General features: G+C 36.9%; 1 protein-coding gene and 1 pseudogene across 2 annotated transcripts in view; both read right to left on the minus strand.

Annotated features, from left to right (window-relative positions):
• Window positions 1-15,866, minus strand: part of Lsamp (limbic system-associated membrane protein) — a 2,169,735-nt gene that overhangs the window by 1,949,630 nt on the left and 204,239 nt on the right. The window lies entirely within an intron of this gene.
• Window positions 1-15,866, minus strand: part of Ppid-ps8 (peptidylprolyl isomerase D, pseudogene 8) — a 112,948-nt pseudogene that overhangs the window by 32,904 nt on the left and 64,178 nt on the right.

A 15,866-nucleotide genomic window follows, 5' to 3' on the forward strand; every position in this document is an offset into this window, starting at 1 on the left:
GAAAGATGTGCTTTAAAAGTTGTAGTTTTCTCTTGTTTTTATCTGCCATCTTCAATGAGTAGAATCCAGGAAGTATAGCTGTAAACTTAAGACTATAGCTGAGTCTCTAAACATGAACAGGGCAGTGTCTCAAGATGGCTGGGTTCCTCTTTAGGACCAAAGCCACATGGTGGATCCTCAAAGCAGTGCATTCGGCACCAGCATGTGAGGCCAAAACAGCTTCAGAAGATTCAGCCCCAAAGAAGAATATTTTAGTCTCAATGATTTGGCAGTACACAAGGTGATCACTTCAAATCAGAAAGATCAAGAGGTGTAGATGGTATTGCTGATGAAAATGGTAATGAGGGTGACATCAAAGACCACCACAAAAATAATGACAGATGTTATCAAGAGCAGCTGGAGAAGTGTGATGCAGTTGGGTCTCATATTTCTCACTTAACTCCTATAACCCTACATAGGAGAAAAACTAATACCATTTATGCAGCTAGGCCTTAGAATCATGAATTTCTACACATACGTCTCAATCTGTTTCCATTTTCCACTTTGCTTTTAAATAGGCATCCCAGAAGCAGGCATTTTTATTTGAAAGAAGCCATTCTTTATAAGCAACAAGTGATCTTTGTTTATACAAAAACTTTTAACTTATTGAGCATTATCTCCTTTCCATCTCATTCCTCCAACCCCTCTAATAGCATCCCTTCTTGTTATCTCTAAAATTCATGGCTTCTGACCTTTTTAAAAATTGTTATTGTATACACAAATGCAATCTGCTTTGTCCATCGAATACTATTTGTGTGTATGTTGTTTCTGGATTGACCACTTGGTAATGTACAACCATCTAGGACCTATTCTTTAGGGAATGTTTTCCCCATTCTCCACATTCCTTAATTGTCTTTAGTTCTTTTGCCTAGAATTGAGGTCTTGATAGAGTTCATGTTCTTATTACCCTTCAGATATATGCTCTTCAATTAAATATAGAATAAAATTCTGGTTTTCCTAACTGGCAGTATCTCATTATAAGATAACTAAAGGAATATACCAATTTCTACTGCACATGGAATTATCGATGTGATTATTCTATAACACAAGAAACATTTAAGTTAAAAGAAACATTACATTTAAATAAGAATGTCTTCTATGTTTCCCCTGTTAGCACCAAGTCAAAATGTGTATTTCCGTACTGCTGAATTTATTATATAATCTCACATAAGTTATGTGTCTATAACCATAGCACATAGTTTGTGTCAATTAGTTTAGTATGTCTCCTGATGGTTAAATAGGCAAATATAGTAGGGGTATATGTGAGGTGACCTTCCATATCTGATAATATTTATACTCCTGGACTAGTGCTGTAGCATTATGTGTGGCATTCAAAATGCTTACAATTGTTTCCCTGGATAGCTGTAATACTTCTACTAGCTTGAACTAGCAATTTGTCAGCATTAGAACTTAAATAAAAAAATAATAAAACTTTAAGATAGTATGCTGATATTATTAGGAAATTTAACAATATAAAAAAATGAGTTCAAGATCTTTCACTCCTTTTTCTGAATCCCTCAACGGGGTAATAACAATTGAAATGTAAATAAGAAACACCCACTTTAATAAAGATGGAGAAAAAAACTGAAAGTGTGAAAAAAAGAAAAAAAATGAATTCAATACCTTAAATGGGGGAAAAAAAACCTAAATGAATTCACTTTGGGATGGAAAGCATCTGTACCCAGATCTTTCCAGTGTTACATCAACATAATTTCTGCTACCCTGTCAAATACTACTTACTGCAAATATTACCCTAATAACAGCTATGACTATATAGTTGAAATCACTAGATAATGTTCCCTTCAGTACGGTTATTTAAATAGTTTCAGTGGTCATATTATTAGTAGAGATTTATTTTTCTGGCACTCAGTCTTTATAAAAGAAGGAAAAGGGTCCAATGTAGAGCCAAGAATTTGATTACCAGCCAGCATTCTAATCTGTGTTCATGAGAAACTGCAACTCTCACATGAATTAAGAGAGATTAAGAAGCCCGTTTTCTATTATTCAAGACACAAATATATAAACAAGCCAAACGATTCAACATTCTGGCCTTTGGTTATCAACACGTTTTTCAATCCTTAGTTCAACAGTAAATTTTGTTTTAATTATATAAGAACATTTTAATCATTATTTCCACCCATTAGAGCCAAACAGTTGCTCCTTCCCAGTAACCACGCCCCTTGTTCTATCAGGGTGGTGTCATTTCCCAAGAGCTGACAACCTAGGCAAGCAGCATGCACCTGCAAAGGCAGAATGCTTCTGTTGTTGTACCCCGGAGGCACAATTGTTTGGATAAATATTGACATTTCCCCCTTCATCAATGCTAAAATTTAGCTCTGAGACCCTCCAATAAAGGCTTCTGTCTTCAGCCTCTTTCTCATTAATCCTATTCCTCTTGTCTTTATGAGCTCTCCTAGTCCCATTTACTCCCTCCGGGCTTAGCTGCAAATGAGATTTCACATCTCAGTGTAAAATAACCCGAACATTTTTCTATAAAATTAAATAAAAGTCCTCCATCGTGGCACTACATGCCTCGAATCCAATTTCTGGAACCAATGTCTTTCCCAACGCTTCCTTGTCTTCGTGCCATCTAACTTTTCTTAGCACTAAGGAACATTATTTTGTATCATTTTTGTTTTTGTTTTAAAATGGTATGAGTATGAAAGGAGGGTACTGTGCTGATAAATGTGGAGAATAGACAGCCGAACCAAGGAGTACCATCATTTGAAGACACTCTGTGGCTACACTCAGATGATAAGCCTTCCAATAGCTCATGAATTTCATCCATAGCTTACTCTTTTATACTTCTACACCTCTCAGGTCTATCTTTAGAATGTGCCCATGTTGTTACTGTCAACTTCCTAGCTAAATGCATGCACAAAAACCAATATTTACAAACACACACACACACACACACACACACACACACACACACACTACAAATGGTTGTACTTCCACAGCTCTGAGATTTTCTTCCCTCAAAGGCAATTTACAAGTAAATTCAGGCCTAAAACATTCTGGAAAGGTGGCTTTCTATCTTGAGGGTTCTAGGTCCAAGAACTTGAGCTATTCAGAAGCCAGGAGGTTAGGAAAGCCTCCTAGGATTCCATTTCATACGTCTAAGTTATGATTGTAATCAATAGAAACTTTATTTTCTTTTTATGATCCCAGGTAGCATTAAGTGTCTATAAATAGTCATATTTAAGAAAATAACAAAAGGAAATGATTCATTAGAATATTCTTCAACCTCTTCAAGATGTTTAAATTTAGATCACAGGTGCAATGATAATACAATTCAACTTTTTAAAGTCATTCTTATATAAAACTTTGCAATGAATGTCAATGAATTAAGCACATGGGAAGTATTAAATGCATCATAGTGTTCTCTAAAAAAGATAAATTATCATTCTAGAAATTTTCAGAGCAAAGTAATAACTTTTTTCCTGGTTCTAAAAATTATGTTAGATTGCATATGTAGTGGAGGATGGCCTTGCTGGGCACCAATGGGAGGAGAAGCCCTTGGTCCTGAAAAGTTTGGACCCCCAGTGTAAGGGATTGTAGGGGGTGGGGCAGTAATGGGGTGTGGATAGGGAGGGGAACACCCTTATAGAAAGGGAGGGGGAGGGGTTAGGGGCCTGATCAGGAAACCAGGAATGGGAATAACATTTGAAATGTAAATAAAAAATACGCAATTTAAAAAAATGGAAAAATAAATAAATAAATAAATAAATATGTTAGAGAAGCATGTTTTAAACTTACACTTAGACCAAGATTTGTTGTTGTTCTTTGCTCCTTCTCTCTCTCAATTTTTTTATTAGATATATCTTTACTTACATTTCAAATGTTATTCCCCTTCCTGGTTTCCTGTCCATAAGTCCCCATTCCCACACCTTCCCTTCCCCCATACGGGTGTGCCCCCCATATCTCCCCCAACTACAAAGTAGAATTTACACAGAGTTACAAACATTATCGTCCTAGCACCACATAAAGGTGGGATGCAGATAAGCAAAGATGGCACGGGAGTTCAGAACTGAGGGAAACTGGCCAGATTTATACACATAATCCAAAGAAGATCTTGTTCAGACAGAATTAAATACAAATCATGTTGTAAAGCTTCTGACTTTTAAAGTGTCACTTGCCAGAAAACCCTGGGGCAGAAAGACACCACAAATTTAGTCACAAACTAAAACTCAACACTTTGGTATTAGTAGTTATAAAAATATTAGATGTCGTGAGAAAGGAAATTAACAGCCACAGTGGCACTTACCTGGACATACTAGAGTCTTTTTTTTCCCTCAGGAAATTATTACAAAATATACTGATTTCTGACTGACCAATGAAAAATTCTAGACCCGAGAATGCAGCTCAGTAGTAAACGTGCAACACCAAGTACTTCCTGGTGACCAGAAATAAGCCTGTGGGTAAATTCCTCAACACCAGAAAAGTATTGTGGTGATTTGAATATGCTTGGCGCAGGCTAAGTGACACTACTAGGAAGTATGGCATTTTAGAGTTGGTGTGGCCTTGTAAGAGGAACTTCTTTCCTTTGTGGATGGGCTTTGAGGTCCCGTGTTCAAGCTCCTCTCAGTTTGGAAGAGAGACTGTCCTTGTAGTTGTGTTCAGAAGCTAATATGCTGATCAAGATCCTCTGAAACTGTAACCCAGCCTCAATTAAATGTTTGCCCTTGTAAAAGTTGCCTTTTTGCTAATATCCACTTACCATAAGTACATGCAATGCATGTCTTTTGGGTCTGGGTCGCCTCAGTCAGGATGATATTCTCTAATTCCAGATGATACTTTCTAGCTCCATTCATTTGCCTGCAAAGTTCATAATGTCCTGGTTTCTAATAGCTGAACAATATTTCATTGTGTAAATGGACCTGTATTTTCTATATCCATCCTTCAATTGAGGGACATCTGGGTTGTTTCCAACTTCTGGCGATTACTACCAAGGCTGCTGTGAACATAGTGGAGCATGTGTCCTTTTGTTATGGTAGAGCATCTTTTGGGTTTATGCACAGGAGTGGTATTGCTGGGTCTTCAGGTAGATCTATTTCAAACTCTCTGAGGAACCACCAGATTGATTTCCAGAGTGGTTGTATCTGTTTGAAATCACACCAACAATGGAGGAGTGTTCCTCTTTCTCCACATCCTTGCTAGCATGTGCTGTTACTAAGTTTTTATCTTAGCCACTTTGAATGGTACAAGGTAGAATGGCACAGGGTTTTTGACTTGAATTTACAGGGATAACTAAGGAACATTTGAGATTTCAACATTTAAGTGCTTCTCAGTCATTTGAGATTCCTCTGTTGAGAATTCCCTGTTTAGCTCTGTACCTCATTTTTAATTTGGGTTATTTGATTTTGTGGTTTTCTTACTTCTGGAGTTCTTTATATAATTTGGATATTAGCCCTCTATTCGATATAAGGATAGTGAAGATCCTTTCTGAATCCATAGGTTGCCACTTTGTCCAAGTACAATGTCCTTTGCCTTACAGAAGCATTTCAGTTTCATGATATCCCGTTTACTAATTGTTGATCTTGGAGCCTGAGCCAGTGGTGTTCTGTTCAGGAAATTCTCCCCTGTGCTAATGTGTTCCAGGCTCTTTCCCACGTTCACATCAGATTCAGTGTATTTGGATTTATGTTAAGGTCTTTAATCCACTTGGACTTGAGCTTTGTAAAAGGTGATAAATATGGATCAATTTGCATTCTTCTACATGCAGACCTCCAGCTAAACCAGTACCATTTGTTGAAGACACTTTGTTCCACTGTATGGTTTTGGTTTCTTTGTCAAAGATCAAGTGTCTGTCCACAGAGTGTGAGTTTATTTCTGGGTCTTCAATTTTACTCCATTGATTGACCTACTTGTCTCTGTACCAGTATCATGTGTTTGGTTGTTGTTGTTGATGTTGATGTTGTTGTTGTTGTTTATCACTTTTGTTCTGTAGTATAGCTTGAGGTCAGGGATGGTGATTCCTGCAGAAGCACTTTTATTATTGAGAATTGTTTTCACTATCTGGTTTTGTTTTTCCATATGAAGTTGAGAACAGAATAACGATGATACAACTCACAGATTGGATGAAGTTTAACATAAGGATGACCCAAGTTAGTCTGCTTCAATCCTACTTAGAAGGGAAATAGGGACTTGGGTGGGAAAGGTGAGGGGAAGGGGGAGGAAGAGGGGCAAGTGAAAAGCAGGACAGGATCGGGAATGGAAGGACAGGACCAGAGAGAAACCCAGAGGGCCAAGAGAATGAATGGAATTATTTAGCTGCAGGGGATGAGAGGGGCAAGGGGAACCTCTAGGAATTCCCACAGACCTGAAATGTGAGAGACTCACAGGACTCAATAAGGATGACCTTAGCCAAAATGTAAAACAGTGGGAAGATGGAACCTGTAGATACCACTTCAAGTAGATAGACAGGAAATGAAGGGGTCACCCACCTACAATCAAAATTTTTGACCCAGATTTGTTCCTGTCTAAAAGAAATGACTGAAAGAATGGCCATCCAGTGACTAGTCCAACTTGTCATCTATCCCATGGCCAACACCAAACCCTGACACTATTACTGATGCCATGTTGTGGTTGCAGACAGGAGCCCAGCATGGCTGTCCTCTGAGAAATTCTACCAGCAGCTGACTGAGACACATGCAGATACAGCCTACAATTGGACTGAGGTCAGCAACCCTTATGGAAGAGTTAGGAGGACTGGAGGATCTGAAGTAGACGGCAACTCCATAGGAAGAACAACATTATCAACTAACCCAGACCCATCAGAGCTCCCAGAGACTAAGCAATCAACTGAAAAGCATATATGGACTGGTCTGTGGCCCCAGGGACATATATAGCAGAGTCCTCCCCTTCTGGCCTCAGTAGGAGAAGATGAACCTACTTCTGTAGAGACTTGATGACCCAAGGAAAGGGGGTGCTGGTAGGGTGAGGTAGGGTTTGTTGGGTGGGTGAGGGGGAAGCATAGGTGTGTAACATCCTCTCAGAGGCAAAGAGGAGGAAGGATGTGGTGAAGAATTCTGGTACAGGGACAAGGAAAAGGGCGATATTTGGAATGAAACTAAATAAAATAATTTAATAATAATAAAAAAGAGGTTGTCGTGGTCAATATGTCTCTTCATAGCAGTGCAATCCTAAGGAGATACATACCATAACAATGCTAAACAAAGAAGGCTGGATGTGTTTGTATGTACATTTTAAAGAAAGAGTAGACTGTATGTATCAAAGATTCAGAAATGCTACCTAGAAATATAAATATATTGGCTACTGACATTATTATTTTCTGTATCATCACGAGAAGAGTGAAATGCATTCAAACTCCTTCATGGAGAACAGAATCCAATTGCTTTCTGACAAAGTCTTCCAACTAAGCATTAGATCTATACAGATGACACAAAGGCCAAGGGGTATACAATTTCAAATAATAATACAAGGTCTTAATCTGAGGTGGGATCAATCAATAAGAACAAATAAGTCTAAGCAACTCAAATACTATTAATACTTTTAAAAAACACCATTGCCAAAGGATTTCTGGTTTCCTTGATATCGGGGTATAATTATATTTTTGAATTGTAAAGGTCAAATATTAAATATTCTCAGGTTAAAAAAAATATTGTGATCTCCCTTTGCTCTATTTTTCTATGAAACAAAGATTTACACTCTTTTGTTCTAGCTTCAACTAGCCAACCTCTAATGATCGTGGGCCCCTTCTATAAAATAAAAGGCAGCTCTTAGCTGTGGTAGTCTCCTCTCCCATGTGCTACATTTCAGAGATCAGGTCATTGTTCTGAGCAGAGAAAACGTGTGTCAAGCAATCACCGATGAATATATGTCTCTAAATTTACTCCTTAACCACAGTAACGGTGAATCTCTACTTTTGACAGAGCAAATTATTTTAGAGGCAAGCAGAAATTCCAGGAGCTATCAACTGCTGGATGACATCTCACCATGTTGTCTCACCGCTGTAAAAGCCTTCTAAGCTTTAACCTCAAACTTCCTACCATAGATAACTTACTTCTGAAGGATTAAGAACATATAAACATTTCAGCTTCACCTAACCATCCTCATTTCAAAATCTTTCTTGATGATGTCACTCTTGTTTCATAGTCTCTGACTTCTTTCACCCAAACCTCATCCAGCTTTGACCAAGGCTTAATTAAATCCCAATCTACTCATAAAGTCTTAGTTGGCAACCTTGTTCTTTAGTGTTCTTGGCATTTCTGCAGAACATAGAATACACATGTTCCTTCTGACTATTTTAATTGTTTCTCCCCAAATATATGGTGATCTACAAAGTGACCTCATACTTTTGAAATACTGAATATCTCACTCTATGTGGGTTTTTAATTCTACAATCCAATTGCAACATAAATAAAAGGGAAAGGGAAATCAACATACACTCATGTACTATCTTTAGAAGATTTTACTCGAAGATATCAAACAGATGATGTGTCTGTTTATGAAAATGTTCTGGCTTCATCTCTTAGAAGATATTCATAGGATAAAATTGATCCATTTGTAATGTGTCTAATATTGGAATGATTGTGGTTTTGGTTATAATCAAGTAGTCTGACTATGAGGTTCCTCCTATGTTAGAGACAGACACATTCTTAGACTGGAGGGATCTAAGCAGTCAGAATCAAAACTGACTTGTATATATCAGACAGCAAACTTTTCCTACATGGAGTTTTCACTGTTTTGATAGAACTGCTTCCTTCATATTGGAATAAAACCTGAGATACCAACCTAGTGAGTAGGAATTATCAAACATTCTGTCCTGACAGAGTAGAAATTACAGTTTTGACCTCCACTCTTCAAAACTGACCTGTTGTTGCAGACACTAAAATTTGAATATTATCATGATTTCATGATGGTATATGATTTTACCACTTCTCCAACAGGTACTGGACTCATTACTAACATTGAAAAACATACCTACATAACCACCAATTTCAGCAAAATGGAAGCGAACACTTTTCAGAGTTTGTTAATAAAAGGAATGAATAGTAAATGTACTCCTGAACAGAATGTTTATTGGAAACAAAACAAATAAAAGAAAAAAAGCATATCACCTTTCTAGACCCTATGACTTCTTGGGTCTCCATGTTAATGAATCTTCAACCTTCTTCTCTGTATGGGATATCTATTTCCCTTACTGCTGAATAAAAGATGTGCTCAACTTAATTATATGAAGATTCCATCCATATGGAAATGGAAAGAATAAGGTGATATTACTTAATCCAGCTCAGTGGGAGTTCTTCCACCCTTGCCATTGCTAACACACAATTCAGAGCTAACCCAGTTTAACTAATTTCCCATTTAGATGTCATTAATGCATGATAAGCCATGTCTGATGTGACAAATTGTAATAACTATTAAACCATTTGCCCATCCAATATATCTGATTAATCACGACACACCATGTGACAAAGACAAGCCTCTCAATTCTTTAAAAGAAAGCAATATAAGTTGAAAAATAGACTAAGCCCAATACTTCACATTGGTATCTGTGAACCAGATCCTATCCTCACACCACCTAGGTAGGAAGATGCAAGAGCGTCCTGTTTATTTGACCATTAAGGTCCTCTTATGCCCAGCCATGTCCTGACTTCAGAACAATGCCCTTGCTGTCATTCTAACACAGTCAGTTCTTTGCAAGAATACATACAGCTGGAAAGTCTGATCCTAAAATATTCCCAAAGGAAAGGCAAATAAAACCAATCAGTGCTTCAATCCTAGTAGTTAATATTCCCAAATCTGGTTTTGATAATCAAAGTCTGACAAGAACAAATGGAGATCATGTCTGAAAGTACCAGGGATTTCTTAGTGTTGGCTCCTTTCCTATATGGGAAATAATCAGACGAATAGTTTCCATAGGGGCAAGTTTTATAAATTCAAGCACATAAACACTTTAAAAAATACAATCTTTTGTGTTTTTTTATGGGTTATGGTTTCTGCTGCCCATTCAGTTTTGTCAAGATTAAATACTAGCATTAGAACCTCCTTTTGTATGGCAATATTAATTAATAAATTATTGTAAAGAACTACTGCTTTAACAAAATGTTTCAGAAGCATCTACTATTCTTTTTTTTTTTTTTTGGTTCTTTTTTTCGGAGCTGGGGACCGAACCCAGGGCCTTGCGCTTCCTAGGCAAGCGCTCTACCACTGAGCTAAATCCCCAACCCCAGCATTTACTATTCTTAATGCATTTGCACTGTGTAAATCCAAAGGTATCTGTCAGGGATCTGTCCTGCTGGAGTTCATACCTTTTGGATATTCCTCTTTCATTGGATATAGGCTTATTAGCTTAACTAATATAGGTATTAGCTTAACTTTAATCAGTATAATGTTACAATTGTGATATCACTCCTGAGATATTCTTTAGAAAAACCAACATGAAGTGACACATTATTACTTTATGTTACGTAGAGCTCAGGTTTGGGAAACTGGTACTAGAAATACTCTCTGTACATTCGATGAAACAAGTGGCCATGCTAATAAATAAACCTATCAAGTATCTAAGGCCAGCATCCAGCTAATAGAAAACCCTGAACCTTCCATCATTTGCCTACAGGGAAGTTTTTCCATTGTACCAAATTAGCTTGAATGTGGATATATTTTAAAGGGGAGTATAGTTCATAAAATATCAAAATTATGATCACTGATAATAAGTTACACGGTAACTACTGCTCCTATAACATAAAGTAGTTGTATGTGTGTGTGTGTGTGTGTGTGTGTGTGTGTGTGTGTGTGTGTGTAATAATGATAATTAAAGGTAAAACGAAAGTGGGCAAGCTTAAGAACAATTTGAGGGAGGGTAAGTGGGAGGGGCTGGGAGAAAGACACGGAATGGGAAAATGATATAATTCCATTTCAATTAAAACCTTAAAAATAAAGATATCCAAGGTGGCTGTAACTCCAGCAACAGTAAGTACATAAGTAAATACATAAATAAATAAATACATTTCAGAAATGTTTTATTAAAAAGAAAGAACTATGAAGTCAGAATATGTGAAAACTAAGTGAGTTATTGATTTTCTCTTCAAGTAACACACACTCACACACACACATACACACACACACGAATGCACACATGCACATGCACACGTGCACTCACACATACAATCTATTACTCATACTTCAAGAATATGTCACTGAAAATGTTAATTTCTCAGGAAATAATAGGTATATGTTCAATCTGTTATCTCTGTATTGAAGCAAACAACTGAATAACTATTATGGTTATTCCTGTTAAAATGGTATACCAACATAAAGAATACATTTAGTCTGATCTCAATACCCCTAGATTTTGAACTTTTAGATTAATAAATAGATGAGAAATCTTGGATTCTCTTGAATATAGAACTTCAAGGTAGAACAGAGTGCAATTTGAGGCACATATTTCACCCATCATTTACAGATAAAAGGCCCAAGTTCTGGAATGTTAAGCATCTATGTCACGTGATCAGTTAACTGTACAAAATATCAAATGTGGCTTCTGACTTATCACCTAATGGACCTTACTACAGCACTGTTGATTCTGAATTTAAAATGGTTAAATTAGATATACAGTAAACATCAATGGTGAAAGGATTTCTGATGGTCATTTGACTTAACTGTCAACCCAAATTCATCTGAGAGTCACTTACTGTCATTCTGATGTGAATAGTTTTGAAGGTAGCACTGACAGATACGTTGCCTCTCAAGCCTGATTTCACAATATCATAAAAACTTGGGCAATAAAGCAACCCAGGCTGCATCTGAGAGGAGAAAATCATGGTGGTAAAGGGTAACAGGTTCAGTTAATCCATGGAAATGTCACCATCACTACAGATCTTTGTCTAAAGGTTAAGTACCACAGACTAAGTGCCAGACAGAAGATGCAGCCAAAATGTCTAAATCAACCTGGTGATGAGAACGATAACAGATCTTGTAGTCAAGAGCTTGATTGTTCAAGTCAGAGCAATATAAGCCAATGGATCCTTTGATGAATGGTATGTAGCCAGCCACCTGCCTATCTATAGAATAATTGTGTGTGTCTAATACTCTATAATTCTTAAAATTTTCATAGTCATTAATTAAATAGCTTTTTCTTATTACAATTATTAAGGTCTAGCAAAAGTGATAGCTATGTCAGACATGCAATTTCACATGTGTAATATTTTAAGACTATATTTGAATACATATTATAATACAAATTTTTCATCAGGACCTTTGTGGTGCCCAGCATTATACTTATATGGTTTTCTGTCTCTTCCATGTAATATTTGAAATCTTCCATATTTGTTTACTATCTATAGATTATTAATAGTATGGCTTCAATACCATCACTAGGACATTTGAATGTGTGGCTTATTTGTCAGAGGGTTTTCTGAAATACAGAGGAGATCACAGATATAGCATTGATGTCATATGTTACTATATTTGACTTTTATTCTCAATTACACCTATGGAACATATATATTTACTCAAAGTTTCAGGGACATTTGAAAGAGGAGAGACAAGAGATTCTCTATGTTTGAAAGGTGTAATGTTGTCGCTACTCAGAAAATCACTGCTATTCGTAGAAGGCTGTTATCCCAGTGAGTCATAGCTTACTGTTTGCATGACTCTGGGAAGGGTACCCACTCAACTCTGGTTTATCCCACCATAGCAAAGAGCACAGATCTGTTCCATACTCTATGACAGCAAACCTTTTAGCAAATGAAGGAGAAAATTGAACTTCAGGCAGAACTGGAATACAAATCCTCTTGTCCAGTATATTTTTTAATCAATAGAGTGTTCCAAGAATTTCATTCAATGTCACAAGGCTTGCTAGGGTTTTTGCCTGGGTAGACAGATCACTGCAAATTCTTATTTCAAAAACCTCAGAATAAAATCTGTCAGACAGAGGCAGACACTGGTAAGGAAAACAGACCAACTTGGAAATAAGAGAAATACTTAAAGTATTAGCTCTTAACTTTTAATAGAATTTAGAACAGAAATAGAAAAAGGGGGCATTTTATTACTATCAATTATTAAATAATGTATAGGTTCTATTTCTATAGCTTTCTCCCATAGTCCATGAACATGAATTTTGGGAAAAAATACAGGGTTAAATTTACATGTAATTCACCAGGTCACAGATCACAGCTTGCTCTACTATACAAGGTAAGCAAATGAGAAAAATCTATCAGTGAGTCCAGGATGAAACAAGGTAGAGCTAGTGTCACGATGTGAAGATGTCACATTTCACATCCTTTAAGAAAAATGCTTGGAAATAGACAAAGTTAAATATGAAAATTAATGCCTTGCATTCATATATTTTTGGATGTTTTAATGATTTTCTCTTTGCTTTTATATCTTTGCTTGCATTCTTACTCTGTGGGCAAGGAAGGCATTCAAATGAAGATTAGCAAATGCTTTAGGTGTTTGTATACACTACTCAAATCACCAAATTCAAGCGTTCTGACATATCTTAATAACTAGAAGCATCCAGATCTTCTGTGACATATAGAAATGCTTCCATATAAAGCTCAGTCAAGAAAGTCACCGTAACAAGTGAACATTCTGTTTCCACTTTTTTTCTGCTTGAACAGTTAGGAAATTTCCTAGTTAGAATGTAAGGAATGTTTTCATTATTTTTCTTAGCCTACCTTTATAAGGATTAGGCAGATACTTCTTGAATAATTTTTCTACCCTTTCTCTTTTTATACTATATATTTTTTTCTAAATGTAGTCTTTTGATAAATCATGCTCGATGACTGATTTTATTGAGTATTGTTTTAGACCTTTTGTGGAAAATGTTTAGAACGTGGTTTTCTTTATATGGTTACCATGGTAAGGCTGGGATTAAAACGTGGCAAGAACCAGTGGAAGGGGAAGCCCTGGGTCCTGCTAAGACTGAACCCCCAGTGAACTAGACTGTTGGGGGGAGGGGGACAATGGGGGGAGGGTGGGGAGGGGAACACCGATAAGATAGGGGAGGGGAGAGGGGGATGTTTGCCCGGAAACTGGGAAAGGGAATAACACTCGAAATGTATATAAGAAATACTCAAGTTAATAAAAAAAAAAAAAAACGTGGCAAGAGTGTTTACTAGTCTGTCCAGAAGACTAGCATATCCCTTCAGCAAGCAAGGCACAATTCATATGGGTAGTGGTGACAAAATGTTAATATCTGCAGGTCTCTGAATTTGTTGTTTTGCTGCAAGACTTTCCATTCATAGCACAGAAATCTACCTAATCTGCCTGACAACATAATAGGATTGCAACACTTGGGAACATTTTAAAAAGCTATTTTTTTATAACAGACTTTATAAATGGATATAAATCTATATGTTTTAATAGATTTAGCAATTAAACCCAGTTTATTTATAAATGTCTACTTCTTAAGGGGTAGGTTTTCTATAAGCTTAATCTTTCAGAGTGTGTGCCTTGCTCACATTAAACTTCCAAATGAATTTTCACGACCTCCAGACTCTGAGCATAAATCAGAAATCTGTTCTTCTCACCCGATGCTTCAAGAACACTCTGTGACTGTCAGATTGCTTTGGCAGCAGCTTTGTTACCATAGCTTCTGAAACCATTTGTTTGTTTGCTTCCCCATCTACACAAAGTTCTTTCCTCTCTGTGACTGATTTAAGGTTGACCTACAAAATGTTAATAATTTGAATCAGCATGAGTCTAAGGGAGAGGCAGGTTCTCTGCTGGTGGACACTATGGAGGGAAATGAAATAAAGAAATGGGATGTCAATAGGACATGCTATGTGAAAACATATGTCTGAAATGTCTCCCAGACAGGCCAGACTTCTTGACATGTTACGTTTTTATAGGACCATATGGATTTCATAGCTCATTTCACAGGGCAAGCCTAAGAAAATGAATTTATTCTATGCCAATAATATCTTCTTTATTCATAGAACTCCAAGAACTGCCACTTCGATGTCAGGCATTTTTGTTGTTTTATTGTTTTTCAGAACTCTTTTCTCTGGCAATTTAAGTTGGTTAGGGCACAACCAACAAAATGGTGTAAGTCCATAGTAACCAAAGAGGAGTATCACTGGAGTCAGGGCAAACCGGAGAGGTGCATAATTAGTTTTCTAAATGGAAAGAAGCCTATACCTACTTTTGATTCTTTACTTAATGGCTTCTCCGAAATCATCACTTGCAGAAAATTAGCAAAAACATATGCTTTTGAATCTCTGAATGTCTAAATCTCAATACGAGCGAACGTAAAGGGAATCTTTTCACGCACCTTCTACACAGCGTCCCAGGGGGGTGGGATCATCTCATGATGATCACCTGCTGTTGAACATGTTAGTTTAATTTGCTTTAAGTATGTTGATATTACTTAATTGGAACCAATGTAAAACGAATTAAAGTATATAATCATTAATAACTGTGTAATTACTGGTTCTTAATTATCAGCAATGTGTGGTTTCATTTCAACAAGCTCCCCATGCAGATAATAAAGTAATGGCAGTCTATGATGAGTATTCAGTTTTTATTGACATGGTATTCATCAAATGCCCCTGTCCTTCTTCCCTACTTCTTCCTGCCCTCCTCTGAGGCTTCCCGGAAGAAACCATACCAGTTACTTCATGAAAGTGGCTCATGCCATCACTTATAATGTCAGGTTCCCTTTCTCACCACTTTCTCTGATTCCCACGAACCTAGCTTTAGAAATTCTCGCAAACTCTTTCTCTGTCTCCTCTTCTGCCATAGTACACAGAGTCAGTATTTGTGTACCAGACAGTATAAACTTGGGGTTTTTAGTACACTACATACGATATCTGATTCTAGCCTCTTTCCCATCTTGTCAAGATGCCCAAATATAA

The sequence above is a fragment of the Rattus norvegicus genome, chromosome 11 (genome assembly GCF_036323735.1).
Source record: "Rattus norvegicus strain BN/NHsdMcwi chromosome 11, GRCr8, whole genome shotgun sequence".
Taxonomy (NCBI): Eukaryota; Metazoa; Chordata; class Mammalia; order Rodentia; family Muridae; genus Rattus; species Rattus norvegicus.